Raw genomic sequence first — 16,620 nt, forward strand, 5'->3', positions numbered from 1 at the left:
TCATTCCGACGAATTCAAAGGAATAGAATTACGGCCAGTTGTGATTCTCTGTAATGAAATAGGAATTGTATAAAGGCTGTCAGTGGTTGCTGCGCATGATGACAAAACTGGTGAAATGGAAAACAAGAGGTTTAGCAAGTATTCAAACAGAATACATGACTGGTTATTCGTGAGCGCGGCTTCCTGTCTCGAGCCCTCGACATTTCTCCCGTCTCCTCCTCGCGGCTGCCGTCACAAGCCACTATCGTGATTAGTTCCACTATCGTGATTAGTTCCACAACATCACGATAGGTAGCGCTAGCTAGTCGTAGTGGATGTAATTGCCTGAGAAGTCACCCATTCGGCAGCACTGCTCCTGGCCTGCCCAGCGAGCAGAGCGCCAGCACGCCCATTCTGGCACAGGCGCCTGCCGCTATGTACCCTGTGGTGCTGAAACTTGTGGCACTGCCACCCAATTCATAGAGTTTCCTAACTTCATCTGCACCGACTAGTGGCGACCTCAACATGTAAAGCCACACTTATATTTTTGTCGTCTGCTCGAGTCATCTACAAAAGAACCTGTTTGCAAGAAGGTACGCGCACTGATGATGATTGTTGGGGTTTTACGTCCTAAACCATGATAATATTACAAGGAATGTGATGGGGTTGTGTAAATTTTCCCCATGTGGTGTTTAAATTTTGATTGATTACCAGTTTGTTAAAGGACTGAGGTTAACAGCATGTTATATATATTGTAAGCACATTCCAAGCATTTGATCGTTCTCACTTGCACATACCCATCATCATCGTTCTCACTTGCTCATACCCATCATCATCGTCCTCTCTCTTGGTGTGGTTCTGAGCCGAGCCAGACATCGCAGAATAAACGCTTCTGCTCGCCCTGCCTGCTCGCCGTACCTAGTCTGCCTGCGTCTTTCAGAGTGGTGGAGGTGCGGGGTAAGATCCCGACGTCCTCCTACGTTCATTTCCCACCTGGAGCTCCGATCTGGTCGCCGATTGCACCCAGCCACCCACACAGGTATGCAGACATCGGACCTAACGCCTAGCCCTAACGCTACAGCCCCTACGCCGGCGGCTGCCCGCTCTTCATCTACTGTCACCAGCCCTCAGCGCGAACCGCCCGTGTTCGCGGGTCTTCGCGGTGACGACGTCGAGGAATGGCTTGACCTTTACAACCGTGTGGGTTCAGCCAATCGATGGACCGAAGCAGAGAAACTGAGCTACCTTCCTTTCTATTTGACCAGCGTAGCCAAAACCTGGTATTTTAATCACGAAACTGACTTCGTTGATTGGTCGACCTTTGCCAACAAACTGCGACAAATATTCGGATGCTCATCGGGTCGTTCCGAAGCCGCGAAACAGAAGCTGGCTGTGCGTCTACAACTGGCACATGAGTCGTACACTTCGTATATCGAGGATGTTTTGGCCCTCTGTCGCCGTGCGAATAAAGACATGACGGAAGATGAGCGCGTTCGCCACATCCTTAAAGGAATCGGCCCAATCGCATTCAACGCCTTGGCTGTTGGCAATCCCGCTACGGTTAACGACGTCATTTCGACATGCCAACGCCTTGACCAGTTGCAGTCCCTTCGGCTTCAACAAGACAGTGATCCACGCCTGATGCCTCCCTCTGAATTAAAAACCCTTATCCGCACAATTATCCGGGAAGAACTTCGAGACCTTGAACAGCAGCGGTCCACTGTCGCCTCCGCTCCGTCTCCACCATTCGACCTGCGGAATCTTGTTAAGCAGGAGTTAGCGGCAATGGCGACACCGACATCCCCGGTCGCTCCGCCAGCACGCCCGATGCCCACATACGCCGATGTGACGCCCAGGTCGACACCGGCAGCACCGGTTGTTCAAACGGTAATGCCCACATATGCGGAGATCGCTGCGATTCCGCCTGCTCCCGGGGCATCTAGCTCTACGGATACTGCTAGTAGCCATTTGGCTGCTATGCGAGGTGGAATGACTGCTGCACCCTTGTATCCTCAGTGGCGTCAATCCCGTCCTGTTTGCTTTTACTGCGGTATACGAGGCCACATTTCTCGTTACTGCCGTCGCCGCCAGCAAGAGGAACGACGAGGCTATGCTGAGTTCGAACGAGACCGGTTCCGAAGACCAGATCTTTATGCTCCAGACACCTACCCGTCCGCGCAGTACCGGTCTCCGTCTCCTCCAGTGTCCCCTCGTCAACATCAGGAATACCGCTCCTCCAGACGACGCTCTCCATCGCCCTATCGCCGCTCCGCATCGCCACTTCGTCCAATCATCTCCCGTCCTGTTGACCAATCTTCGGAAAACTAAGGATTGCAGTTTTTGGAGGGAAAACTGCGTCCCGTCGACCAACAAAAATACCTCCTGTTCGCCCAGCTAATATGTTGTCAGTGACTATTGAAGGTATTCCTGTGCAAGCTCTCGTTGACACCGGTGCAACCACTTCTGTTTTGCGTAGTGACTTGTGCTCGCGCCTCCGTAAAGTCAGAACGCCCTATGTGGGACCTGTGTTGCGTGGGGCAAATAACGTGCTGATTCAACCTGACGGACAGTGTACGGCTCGTGTTTCTATTGATGGTATACGTCACCACATCGAGATGATTGTGTTGCCCACGTGCATTCATGAACTTATCCTTGGTTGGGACTTTCTGCATTCCGCTTCCGCTGTTATATCCTTTAAAGAGAACGTCATTCACATAACGGATACAACGGATGCGCCCATTCCAGTTTCATCACCCTCGATCTCCAACTTGGTCATTGTTGAAGACTGCGTCCTGCACCCTGGTCACGAACACGTGATAGCGGTCGCATCTACCCAAGTAACCGACGGTGATGCACTTGTGGCTCCTTCGTTTCGCTGCACCTCCCGTGGAATTCTCGTCGCCTCTTGCCTCCTCCGGTTTTCCTCTGGCTGCGCTTTTCTGCCCGTTTCTAACACAACTGCAGAATCTGTGCTGCTGCCCAAGGGAATGACAGTGGCAAAGATTGACTTCTCTCCATTGACCTCCATCGCGACACTCTGCCCGTCTTCGTCACCAGTACCAGCTCCAGGTTCACGTTCTTTCCCTTTTCGACCTGTCATTGGTTCAGACCTCACACCAAAACAGTCTGAAGCACTATTGGCCCTTTTGGCTAAGCACAAAGCCTGCTTTGATAGCTGTACCACAACACTGAGTCAGACTTCCGCGGCTGTACATCGCATTGAAACCGACGGTTCTCGTGTGATACGCCGTCGCCCATATCGGGTTTCGCAATCAGAGAGAGAAATAATTGAAAAAGAAGTGAACGAGATGCTATCGCGAAATATAATACGACCTTCTTCGAGTTCCTGGGCATCTCCAGTCGTTTTAGTTAAAAAGAAGGATGGCTCTGTTCGTTTTTGCATTGACTACCGCGCGTTAAATAAGATCACACGCAAGGACGTATATCCTATGCCTAGAATTGATGACGCTTTAGACACACTGCAAGGGGCGAACTATTTTTCGAGCCTTGACTTACGATCAGGTTACTGGCAAATCCCCATGAACGAGGCTGACAAAGAAAAAACTGCATTTGCCACACCGGACGGCCTTTATGAATTTAATGTAATGCCATTCGGCTTGTGCAACGCTCCAGCCACGTTTGAGCGAATGATTGATACTGTTCTTCGTGGCCTAAAATGGAAGACCTGCCTCTGTTACTTAGATGATATCGTTGTTTTTTCAAGTACCTTTGCCCAACATCTTCAACGATTAGACGAGGTGCTACAATGTCTCTCCAAGGCTGGCCTTCAGATAAATACAAAGAAGTGTACATTTGCCAGCAAAAGCATCAAAGTCCTCGGTCACGTCGTTTCCAAAGACGGAATCCAACCAGATCCCGAGAAGATCGCAGCTGTGCTACAGTTCCCTCGACCGTCCAACCAAAAGACGTTGCGCAGCTTTCTTGGTCTCGCGTCCTATTTTCGTCGCTTTATACGCAACTTTGCTACCTTAGCGGCTCCGCTAAATAAGTTATTGGCCACTGGTGCTCCTTTCTCATGGTCCAACGACTGCGAATCTGCATTTGAAATTTTGAAAGAACGCCTGACTTCCGGACCAGTGCTGCGCCACTTCGATGAGAGAGCGCCTACCATACTCCATACTGACGCAAGCGCACAAGGCATTGGAGCAGTCCTTCTGCAGCGTGATTCCACCTCTAAAGAGCAGGTTGTGGCCTACGCTAGCCGGACTCTGTCAACAGCTGAGCGGAATTACACCATCACGGAGCAGGAGTGCTTGGCTATCGTATGGTCGATACAGAAATTCCGCCCGTATCTCTACGGTCGGCACTTCACCATCATCACCGACCACCACGCACTCTGTTGGCTTTCATCAATGAAGAATATGTCAGGACGTCTTGCGCGCTGGATACTGCGCTTACAAGAGTACGACTTTACAGTTACGTACAAGTCTGGCAAATGTCATCATGATGCCGACGCGCTGTCCCGGTGCCCACTTTCGCTCTCTCGTGACAATACGTCCACCGCATCGCGTTCGAATGACTCTGACACCCAGCTTGCCTCACAACACGTATCGCTCGCATCGCTGGATCCAATGCAGCTATCTTCGAACTCCGATTTACGTTCACTTCAGCTGGCAGATTCCTACTGTCGGTCTTTCATTGATCGCCTTCGCGGTGTCACTAAACCACCCAACAGCCGCTTGCGACGCCAGCTTCGACAATTTCGCCTTCAGGACGGTGTGCTTAAGCGCTACATTTACCATCCCACCGGTAACAAGTGGGTGCCAGTTCTTCCCCGCTGCCTTCGTCTTCGAGTTTTGGAAGCATTCCACGATGATATTGCTGCCGGTCATCTAGGCTTCCACAAGACCTACGATCGCATCAAGACGCGCTGCTTCTGGCCTGGCTTGTCCACAACGGTGGCCAAATACGTGGGCTCGTGCGCGTTGTGTCAGCACCGCAAGCGATCCACATCCCCGCCTGCTGGTTTCCTTCAGCCTCTTCCCTGTCCCACCACACCATTCGAATTTGTCGGAATAGACTTGTATGGTCCTTTGCCGTTGACACCTTCCGGTCACCGTTGGATCGTCACTGCAGTCGACCATCAAACAAGATACGCCGAGACTTCACCTCTTCATTCTGCTACCGCCACAGAAATCGCCAATTTTTTCTTGAACTCCATCGTCTTGCGCCACGGAGCCCCTCGCGTCCTTTTGAGTGACCGTGGCAAAGCCTTCCTTTCCAAGGTCCTGGATGAAGTCCTGCAGGCGTGCAATACAGTGCATAAAACCACTTCCACATACCATCCGCAAACGAATGGCCTTACCGAGCGCTTCCACCGAACACTCTCTGACATGATATCGATGTACTTGCATCCTGACCACAAAAATTGGGATAACATTTTACCGTTTGTCACCTTCGCATACAATACTGCGGTACAACGATCAACTGGCTACAGCCCGTTTTTTCTCGTGTACGGCCGATCTGCCTCCTCGGTCTTCGACACGGCATTTTTCTTTGCACCGGCTCCAAGCAGTACCTCGCTCCCAGAAGAGTTCGCAGCCCGAGTCACACAATGCCGTGAAATTGCTCGCAAAAACACGGAAGCAACCCAAAAGGAGAGAAAACATCGCTGTGATAAAAAACGACGCGACGTGGCCTTTAATGCTGGCGATAAGGTTTTACTATGGACCCCGGTTCGAGCGTCGGGCCTTTGCGAGAAATTTCTTCACCGGTATGTTGGCCCATACACCGTTGTACGACAGACATCTCCAGTTAACTACCTCGTCACCCCGCTTCAGTCTGTCACTGACCGCCGTCTGCGCAGCACGGAAATAGTTCACGTCTCACGCATGAAGCCTTTTGTTACTCGTTCGGCCGATCTCTGACTGGCGGCCAGGTTGGCCGCTTCGCAGAGGGGGGGGGAAATTGTAAGCACATTCCAAGCATTTGATCGTTCTCACTTGCACATACCCATCATCATCGTTCTCACTTGCTCATACCCATCATCATCGTCCTCTCTCTTGGTGTGGTTCTGAGCCGAGCCAGACATCGCAGAATAAACGCTTCTGCTCGCCCTGCCTGCTCGCCGTACCTAGTCTGCCTGCGTCTTTCAATATATATATATATATATATATATATATATATATATATATATATTGAAAAAGCGCACAAGCCTTGTGAAAAAATGCAGGTTCTATATTGATATAAAAATTCTTATAAATTGTGGTAGCCCTGTTTCATATTGTGTCGGATTAAGAAAATGTAAAATTACGAGTATGCATATCTTCCAAATATTTTTTCAGCGATGACAGCTTTTTAAATACGGCATTTGGCGTGCAATTTAGGCGTACGTTACCAGAGTGACATTGCAAAGCATGGTATTTTTGGTGTGCTTGGTTGAAAACCACAAAGACTGTGCGTGCCACGATCGAAGCTTATTATACCTGAGTGTTCAAGAAGATTCATGTCTGTGTGATGATTTTTTTCAGGTTCCACGCATGATGAGGACACCCAAGAATATTCAAAAGCTTGCGCGACCAGCAGAAATAAGGCTGGGAAGTATGACGCCTTGTCGGTGCACTGTTCACCGCTATCATAGTACAGTGTGTTTTTATGTAGCCTAACTTTGCTTTCCTAGCCACAAAGTTGGCCCTAGGAAGTGTTCTATCTTGGACCTAGCGCCTCCTGTCCTGGTTCACGTCACAACCCCATGGCAATATGGAATAAAGGCCGACCCTGCGATGTGGTGTCGTGTATATATGCATACTAGAAAATCTCACAGCACTCGCTAGGCTAAAGAAGTGCGGCCACACGTGCCAGAATATTATGTTTCATGGCTTGGGCTCCATGTCAATGTTCATAGCTTGTTCACCTCAATGAGATTCATGTCGTCCTTAAAATGAAAACAAGCGAGAGATTAGTACGCACCGGAGGTATACAGGCTCGAGTTGCAGCACTGACAATTTTAGTGTATGAGCTTATCGAATAACTTTCTCTAATGGCAAGGGTGGCTAAGCGCAACTTGGTTTTATAGAATAAGTTGAAGAAGACTTCTCATAGAGTCCCAAGAACAACAAGTAAGAATTAGGATAATTCTTACTCGTCATTGTAGCAATGGGAGTCTTGTTGTTTCGCACACACGCGGTTTCTCATTACCACTGGCGTTAGTGAAGTGCGTCTGACCTCAAGCATTTAGCAAAAAACACACACGTGAAGAAAAGCAGAATTTTCATTCATGAACAGCAAGAGCATTAGCATACTGAGACTATGCTTTAGCTGCAGCATCGCTACGACAATTTCAAATAAGAGAACAAATGTGTTACCTTCTCAAAAATCCTATATATGGACTTAACTAAATTCTCATGTATGGCTACATCAGCAATGAGCATATCATGCTTTATAGAGAATCCCACATATGGGCCTCATATAACCTGATATGCCCAATTCCTGATGTAGCCATATATGGGCCTTATACAACCTAATCGCTTGTATCTCCAAATATGAGTGTTGCTTTAAATGGCCATATATGGGCATCATCTATACATGGCTATATACAGAAGCATCTATATAAGGCTAAACATGGCCTTATATGGATGCTTCTGACCCTATATGGATACGTTTATATATTAGCTATTCAGATGATTATTCTATACGTGTTGAGCTTGTGTCGCTGGCATAAATAATAGCTTAAAAATCATTCTTCTGCTAGAAATATAGCTGCTTGTTGAAAGGTCTGCATGCAGTCACCATCATCTCCAAAACAAAGGCAGTAGATATCCCCTCAACATTCTTGTTCAAGTTATCCTCATTATATATCGAGTTATTCTCAAAAAGTAATTGTTAACAAAGGTAACTTCGCAACACAATTAAAGTTGCTGGTGGGCACATGTCACTGTTAGTTCATTTTCTCTGAGTGGATACATTCTTTGTGTTTAAATCTATTGCTTATTTATCGACACTTTATTTACTCATCTTTTCACTTCATTACGCAGGGCACCAATTGAAATTACAGTGGGGGCGCGCTTACAAAAAGTAAAGTACAAAAAAGACGCATTGTCAGCCAAACAAATATTCAAAGTTGCCTTAGTCACAATCTGCAACACAAATTCGTATATCAGTGAAAATGTAACACACCCAAGAAAAATGCAACACACTAATTTTAAAATGGAATAAAACAAAAATTTTGGATGGTAGAGGCAACGCTAGAAAACAGTTAGTTCCAATCTCGTATATTTTGGTGAAAAATCATTTTGAAATATACCAGTCTTGCAAGTGATTTTTTTTAACCTTCAACCTATGGTCAACACGGTCTGAGACATAGTACTTGGCAGGTAAATATTTCGCTTTATCGATTTCGACTTGATAATAATAAATAGCATAAAAAATCTAATTTGAGTTTCATAAAAAGGTTTACCACAGTTCATTGATTTAAAACTTTTTGGCGTGCCAATAGAGCTTCCATAGTGGGTGAAAACAAAATATTTACTTGCTGTTGACCGTATGAACTGCGTGTGCATTGAATAACCTAAATGAGTTGATAATCAACCTTTAGGAGTTTGGTCAAAAGCGATTGGTGTGCAAGCTTCTCATGTACAAGTATTGTGAGTAGGAATCGTCTATAGCGTGACTTCTAAAACTGGTGTCTATAGGCCTCTGTGCGCGTGAAAACGGAGGCTCTTAGCGATATTTCTTGCCAACGGGACACTAAAAATGTCTTTTGTAAACGCAACCCACTTTCCGTTCTGCCAATAATGCATCATTAACGCAACAGCGGCGAAGAGTTCCTTCCGCAGAAATTCCGGCGTAGGCGTCTGTAGCTCTCAGTGAAACGTCTTCTTGTCCATGTCCGAAAATTGAGAAAATGCAAATAAAGCAAATATTATAAATTTTTGGGTTTCAGTGATGATCGAAATTATGCAGGTCATATGCATGGCAAGCAAGTAATCTACCTCACAGCTATGCGTCTGCTTGGAAACAAAGCCCTCATAAGTTCCTCTGGTTGGAAATGCAAGAAAAATAACTGTCATGCTTATTAAATACGTGCATCCCGTCTACAGGTTTCACATCACAACAGTTAATAGCGCAGCAATATTGCATGACACAAGCGTGCATTGTTGACGGGCATCACAACACGTTATTACCAACGTGACTTCGTGGTCTAAAGACAGCGAATCGTTACAAAAATCACACACGTTACTACGCTTATTCTCTCAAGACTGAATAGTGGGTGCTTAAAGTTTTAAAACATTTTACACACATAATATTGGGAAGCACGGTCTGCTGGGCGAGTTGGTAATTCATCTTAACTGAGTTGCGCGAAAAAATTTGAAGTGCAAAAGGAAGACACGTGGACACAGCGCACACTAACAAATGAAATTTTATTGGAGAAAACAGACATATATATGCGATAACGAGAACACGTCAGTTGGAAAAAGGGATAAATGAGCAGACATTTAACCATTTTCATTCACCGTGTGGACATTTTGTGGTGAACGGCACTGCGCTGTCGTGCGGGAAGTGTTATTTTAGGGTTCAACAATTTAATTGTGGATCACAAAGCTTCTCTAAAGGGACAACTATGCTCTAATCAATCATCACGTTGTAGAGAGTGCGGCTGCGCGTCCTTGTTTGATGATACAGTAGTTAAAGAGAGATTCACGGACACAGAAGCGCCGAAAATCGAAGAGGCGTATCTTATAAACAAAGCTGGTGACTCGTGTGTCACGCAACTCTCGGTTATTTTGGCTTGCCGCTGAGATACCTTTTCTGGAACTGCATCATTAACATAATCTGTCTGCTCATCTAATAAGTTTTTTTCACCGCATGTGTTCTCGTAACCGCATATGTATGCCTGTGTTTTCCAACAAAGTTTCAGTTGTCAGTGTGCGCTGTGTCCAGGTGTCTTTCCTTTGAAATTAAATTTTTCTTGCGCAACTCAGTAATAATATAACATCGCTACTCAAGAGGTGGAAACGCCAAAGACATAACCGGGCTTTGAGGAAACGCATAGCACGGTTAGACAGAGAAATTGAGGAACATGCGTTCCAAGTCTGTAGGTCACAATGGGAAGACCTGTGCAACGGCCTCGAGCGACAGATGCGCGGGGCGAGTGCTTGGCGCCTTTTCCGGCACCTATTGGATCCGGAAGATACTCGTGCCGTTCAAGGCCATAAAACTCGGAGACTTGTGAACGATCATAAAGGCGATGACCTGCTCGGTGCAATACGTGACCGTTACTTTAAGTCGGCAGAGAGCGTCCAACACCCAGCTTATGACGGCGTTGCTAATGAGCAACTAGACGCCGAATTTAGCGAAGCGGAAATTCGGGCAGTCCTTTTTGAACTAAACACCCGATCGGCGCCCGGCCTGGACCGGGTTTCGAACAAGGCTCTCCGCAACTTAGATGACGAGTCAATCTCCCGATTTGTGACTTATATCAACGAGTGCTGGCAACGCGGTTCCCTTCCTGAAGCGTGGAAAAGAGCTCGAGTTATCATGATTCCTAAACCGGGCAAGCAGGTTGCGCTTGATAATCTAAGGCCAATTTCGCTCACGTCTTGTGTAGGAAAAGTTCTGGAGCACGCAGTCCTCAAACGCGTGACTGACTTTCTCGAAGTCCGCGATGTATTTCCGCACACCATGCTAGGATTCCGCCGCAATCTCTCCGCACAAGACGCGTTGCTTCAGCTGAAGCACCACATTGTTGATGACATTACCAGCTCAACCAAGGCGATCCTTGGCCTAGATTTTAAAAAGGCCTTCGACAGCGTTAAACACGAAGCAATTTTAAACAGAGTTCAAACATTAGGACTAGGACAAAAACTTATAATTACATACGTGACTTCCTTGCCGGCCGACGCGTACGCGTCGTCGTTGGAGATGTGGAACTGCAAGAATTTGAGATGGGCTCGAGGGGCACGCCACAAGGCTCCGTAATTTCGCCATTACTCTTTAATTTAGTTCTATTGGGGCTACCCGAGAAATTTTTAGGCATACAAGGATTGTATCACAGTATCTACGCGGATGACATCACCCTCTGGGTTCCCGGCGGAGGTTGTGATGGTCACGTCGAGCGGACGCTCCAGGCAGGTGTAGACGAAGTTCAGGAGTACTTGCGAGGAACGGGCCTCGAATGCTCGGCAACCAAGTCGGAACTTCTAATCTACAAACCTACAAGTAGAGGTCGCAAAACCCCGCGCGACGAGGAAAGGGAATGCTACAAAATAAGCGTTCTATTGGTAGATGGCACTCCCATTCCACACGTAGACAAAATTAGAATTCTGGGGTTACACCTGCAGGCAAACGGCCATAATGGTGAGACGGTGCGAATAATACGTCGTTCGGTAGACGACACGATCCGACTCCTACGTCGTATCACGAACAGACGTACTGGTATGCGCGAACACTGCGCGATCCGTCTAGTGCAGGCGTATGCAATAAGCCGTATAACATACGTTGCCCCCTACCTCAAATTGCTAGGCTCAGAAAAAAACAAGATCGAATGTATAATACGAAAGGCTTTCAAGAGAGCAATTGGAGTTCCACTGAATGCGAGCACTGAAAAGTTACTAGAATTTGGACTGCACAAGTCACTCGACGAGTTAATTGAGGCCCATGTCGTTTCGCAAAACGAACGCTTGTCGGGGTCTAAGACGGGTCGACACATCCTTGAGTCACTTGGCATCCGGTACCACACTCAGCAGGGAGAAAAAGCGGATGTTCCTGCCTCGGTTCGCGACCGCCTAATTGTTCCGCCGCTTCCTAAGAATATGCACCCGACGCACCACGTCGGGCGCCGTAACCAGCGAGCTAGTGATCTTCAAAAGAAGTACGGCACTAGCGACGAAGTTGTGTACGTAGATGCCGCGAGATATGGGGACGGGAGACACGCACACGCCGCTGCGGTCGTTGACCGTGCGGGCAAATGCCTCGCGAGCGCCACGGTGACCACGGGACATACGGAGGCGGCTGACGAAGCCGCGATAGCCCTAGCAATCGCCACGGTGCCGAACGCTACGATCGTAATCAGCGACTCGCAGGCAGCAATCCGCGGCTTCGCGCGCGGCCGCGTCTCGCGGGAAGCGGCCCGCATCCTTAAGATGTGCGGTGATGGTGACTCAGCGTCGGGATCGCCACAACAAAATTTAACAGTCTTCCTCCTTTGGACCCCGGCACACACCGATGTCCCGCTTCCGGGCAACGAGGCGGCCCACGCCGCGGCTCGAGGTCTCACTCGCCGAGCCGCGGCACATTCCGTGGCCGCCGCCTCCGCTCCCGAGAACGGGGCTTCTGATCTGCCGGATCGAGACACTTTGACAGACACGCAGCGACAACACAGACCACAATGGTCGTGGGGTGATCGTCTCATCACGCTCCGAGATATTACGCAACACTACAGACTGGAAAGGCGAAAGTTCCCGCCACCGCATGACAAATTAAACAGACACGATGCCGTAAGCTATCGCTTACTACAAACCCACTCTTACCCCAGCCCGGTCGTCTTACGCCACTGCTACCCGCACTTACACATTACCGATCTATGTAAAGCATGCGGGCACAGAGCAACGCTGCGCCACATGCTCTGGGAATGCGCCGATAACAATGGTCGAGAAACGGCCGCCGTTCGCGATGCGCCTATGGCGGCTGCCAATACCAGGCAACAGGAAGCCTCGAGCTCACTCGTTCCCGCCGCCGTCCCGTCTGCGGGAGCCGCGGGGGACCTTCTCCGTCGGCGACGCCGCCGCTGAGAGGCGGCGCTCAGAAGCTCGGAGCTCAACGACCAGCTCTGGGCTGTCCGGCAGGCTGAAGATGCCGCCCGAGTTCAGGGACTCAGCGCCGCCATCTGAGGCCACCAAGACCAAGCTGCCGGCCAAGTTCTAATAAAGTTTCCTCTCTCTCTCTCTGTGTGTCACTTAAAACAAAAGAGCCTATTGACGTAACCACAATTAGTATGAAGTTATTTACTCAGGAAGCATGCAATGCGCTATGTTTATGATTTATCATAATATTGGCAAACAATTTGCGAAAGTAATCAAAATGATGAACTTAGTGTCACTTAAAACAAAAGAGCCTAATGACGTAACCACAAATAGTATGAAGTTATTTACTCAGGAAGCATGCAATGCGCTATGTTTATGATTCATCATAATATTGGCAAACAATTTGCGAAAGTAATCAAAATGATGAACTTACCTTAACATTTAACCTAGACTTGTCTTTCATGGAGCCTGTTAATCCTGACAATCTATTCACACCTTAAAGCCCGAACGCTTGCCCGAAAACATGGGTGTCTATTTTTTTTCGCACCAAAAGCTGACGATCCCCAATTCAGCGGCGTACACACGCACACGCACTCAAAAACACTTCCACCTCTGTCCACACACTTCCACCTCCGTCCACAGCTTTGGCACATACAGCGAAGTAGATTGCTGAGAGCTGCATGATTATCTTGTGTAAATTGGAGCAGTAGTTCAACACGAAATAAGAGCAAGAGGAGCGAAAAGTGACAAACTCGATCAGCACTGCACTCATGACTCCAACGAGCGAAAAGCAACAATGGCGCGGATGGATACAGTGCAAGCTTGACAATGTAAGCTACAATACCCCTTGAGATCAATTATTTACGCGCTTTTCCACGGAACTAAATTTTCCCGAGCTTATCGGCGAACAAAGTTTATTTCTTAACAATTATTGATGCAATACCATTACCATGCCACTGAATATTTACACAAACTATTTTATTCGTCATTACTTGAAATGTGCCGCGACTCTTTTTTTTCTACTGTGCAGACCGACTGCTGTAGGCTACGTCTAGGCTGGACGGCACCTACGTGTGCTTCTTCGAACAACGTTCTCCGAATTTTCGACCCCTCCAACTGGCGCCCTTTTTTGTATTTTTACTCCGTGCACCCCTTGCAAACCTGCCAACAGCTGTGGTTTGGTCAGGCGAGTTTTTGGGACAATGGACGACAACTCCCGCCCGCAGGCCCAGAAAGCTGCACGTGCATTACATTTGAGACAGGCATTCCGTGAAGCTGAAATCACTGCTTCGTGTACGCTGGCTACCAAGACGCGCTGCTGCCAGATTTTCACCTTATCTCTCAAGCATTTATATAATAATAATAATAATAATAATAATAATAATAATAATAATAATAATAATAATAATAATAATAATAATAATAATAATAATAATAATAATAATAATAATAATAATAATAATAATAATACTATTAATAATAATAATAATAATAATAATATTATAAATATAATGGCAATATTAATAATAATAACAGTAATATTAGTAAGAATAATGATAATATTATTATCATTATTCAATAAACCAATCATCAATCCACCACCTTTAGCGTATCCAGGAACAACCATAGGGTTTTTTGTGCTGGCGCGCGCAAAAATACAACAAAGTTAAAAAACAGTAAATTAGAGACTTTCCACAGAAAAGCAAATCAATAAAAAAAGCAAAAACGTGCTGTCGGAAAGAAATCAACGCACAAGGGGAACAACAAATAAAACAGTACATATTCATGTAATGGGACTGAAAATAATGTGGAATATACGCAACCATGCAGAAGGCTTCCTGAATGATGTAAAAGCGAAGAATCTGTGAATGAGCAAATCTACGTTAGGACAGCGCCGCCCTCACTGACAAAAAATTGACTGTAGAGTATAAAAAACATAACGAATCAAGCAAGTTGATGTTGGAGAGATTCGGTATTCTGGAAAGGATAGAGGACTCATTTGCAAAATTGTGTCATAATAATTATATTCGGCACATGACGGAAAGTGTGGAACGAGAAGTATCGTAACAGGAAGAAGAGTGTTTACAAATACGGAAATATATATAATATCCGACGAATGAGAGTACGATATACTCTACTATGGAAAAGCTTTGACCTATCCTGGTACCGAAATCATGAGCTACGTGTTTAGAAACAGTAGTTAACGATGCACTGCTACATATTGAGTGATTTATGGGGTTTAACAACCCAAAACTGCCACATAGTTATAAGAGACGCAATAGTGGAGGGCTCTGGAAATTCAACCACCTAAGGTTCTTCAACCACATGATGCAAACGCCGCAGTTCTTATTAATCGAGTACCAAACATGCGTGGACACCAAGCTTAGGTTGCACCACAAAACCTCAATTTTCAATCTGGTTGTACTGCAGAACAGTGGAACGCATCCAGATCACTTTATTTTTAACGCAGACATTGAAAACTGTCGAAGACGCAAATGATGTTTCCATTCTATTCTTTATTCAAACATTAACATGGTGCGAAAGCACGAGGACCAATCAGATTTGCTTTTAAGAGTAGATCGTGAGGGCGATCGGGCGCGCTGAACATAGAAATTCGGTTTTTGGTGCCTCAGCCGTGAGGGCGAAGCACCAAAATTTCGGCAGATATCTTAACGTTGGACCTTTCAAAGCGGAGACCAGTGGTGCTTAAATGGCCACGGTGGTGGCATTTCGCTAGGTGTGAAAAAAAGCAAGAAAAGCGGCCATGCAATTTCTTTATTATATGAAGACAAGAAAAAGATCTGTAGTCTCCCACTGCGTCATGATTCGAAATTATGTCATGGTATTTCATATAAGACCATGCCATGGTACTTCAAACCCATAATTTTGTATTCCTTTGGCTCAAACAATAGAAATATTCTCTACGTTTTGAGTGGCTGCTCTTCCAGCCGGGAAAATCATTTCAAGACTCACGTCGCATTGCAACACCCATTTACGCATGTTACGTGATAGGTGATTTCCTACTCCTGGGCTAGCTCCTACACTAGCTAAGGAGGGAAGGTGTTGAGATTCGGAATCGGTGTCCCTCGATGACTGGAGTGCTCGGTGGCAGCGGGAAAAAAAAAGCCGTGGTCCGGTGAAAAGACGCATCAATGCGGCACTCAGGTGCCTGCCCGGGTCCGAACCCGAATCTCCGCTCTTATATTACATCCAAACAACCTCTTTTCCACCCTCGGTCGAACAAAGGGTCTCCACTCAAGCCAATCGCACGAGGGGGCTCACATCGCCACAACCAATTGATGAAACACCTTCATAACAGACTCTGCATTGGTAAAAAAAAATTACAGAATATCCAAGGAGTGCATGATGATGAGTAGGTCGAAGCATTCGTCATCCTACCGCGTTTCCATCTATCTGTTCTTTCTTGCTTCCGCCTGTCTGTGCGTCCGTCTGAGCGAGCGTCATGAGTTCGTGCGTTAAACTGTACGTCCATGCGTCCTTCCATGCGTCCGTTGATCTGTCAATCCCTGCGTTCATCTGTGCGTCCATCCGTCCATCCGTGCGTCCATCCATGCGTACATCTATGCACCAGTCTGTGCGTCAGTTCGTGCATGTCTGTCTGTCCGTCCGTGAGTCCATCCATCCGTCCGTATTTTTAGTGAACACTCCAGACACCACCTTCTGGCATCTTTTCAGAATATATTCACTATATATGTACCACCGTTCAGCGCATATTACGAAGACTAAATGAGACGTGGCACGGCCGGCCTAGAGCAGCGGCACGTGCGCACTCTCTTATGACCTGCTCTTCCTCTGTAGTTCCCACCTTTTACCACCGCTAGTTGATGGCTGTGCTGCCTAATCCTCGCTAAGCCTTGCT

Source organism: Rhipicephalus microplus, chromosome 2, assembly GCF_043290135.1.
Source record: "Rhipicephalus microplus isolate Deutch F79 chromosome 2, USDA_Rmic, whole genome shotgun sequence".
Lineage (NCBI taxonomy): Eukaryota > Metazoa > Arthropoda > Arachnida > Ixodida > Ixodidae > Rhipicephalus > Rhipicephalus microplus.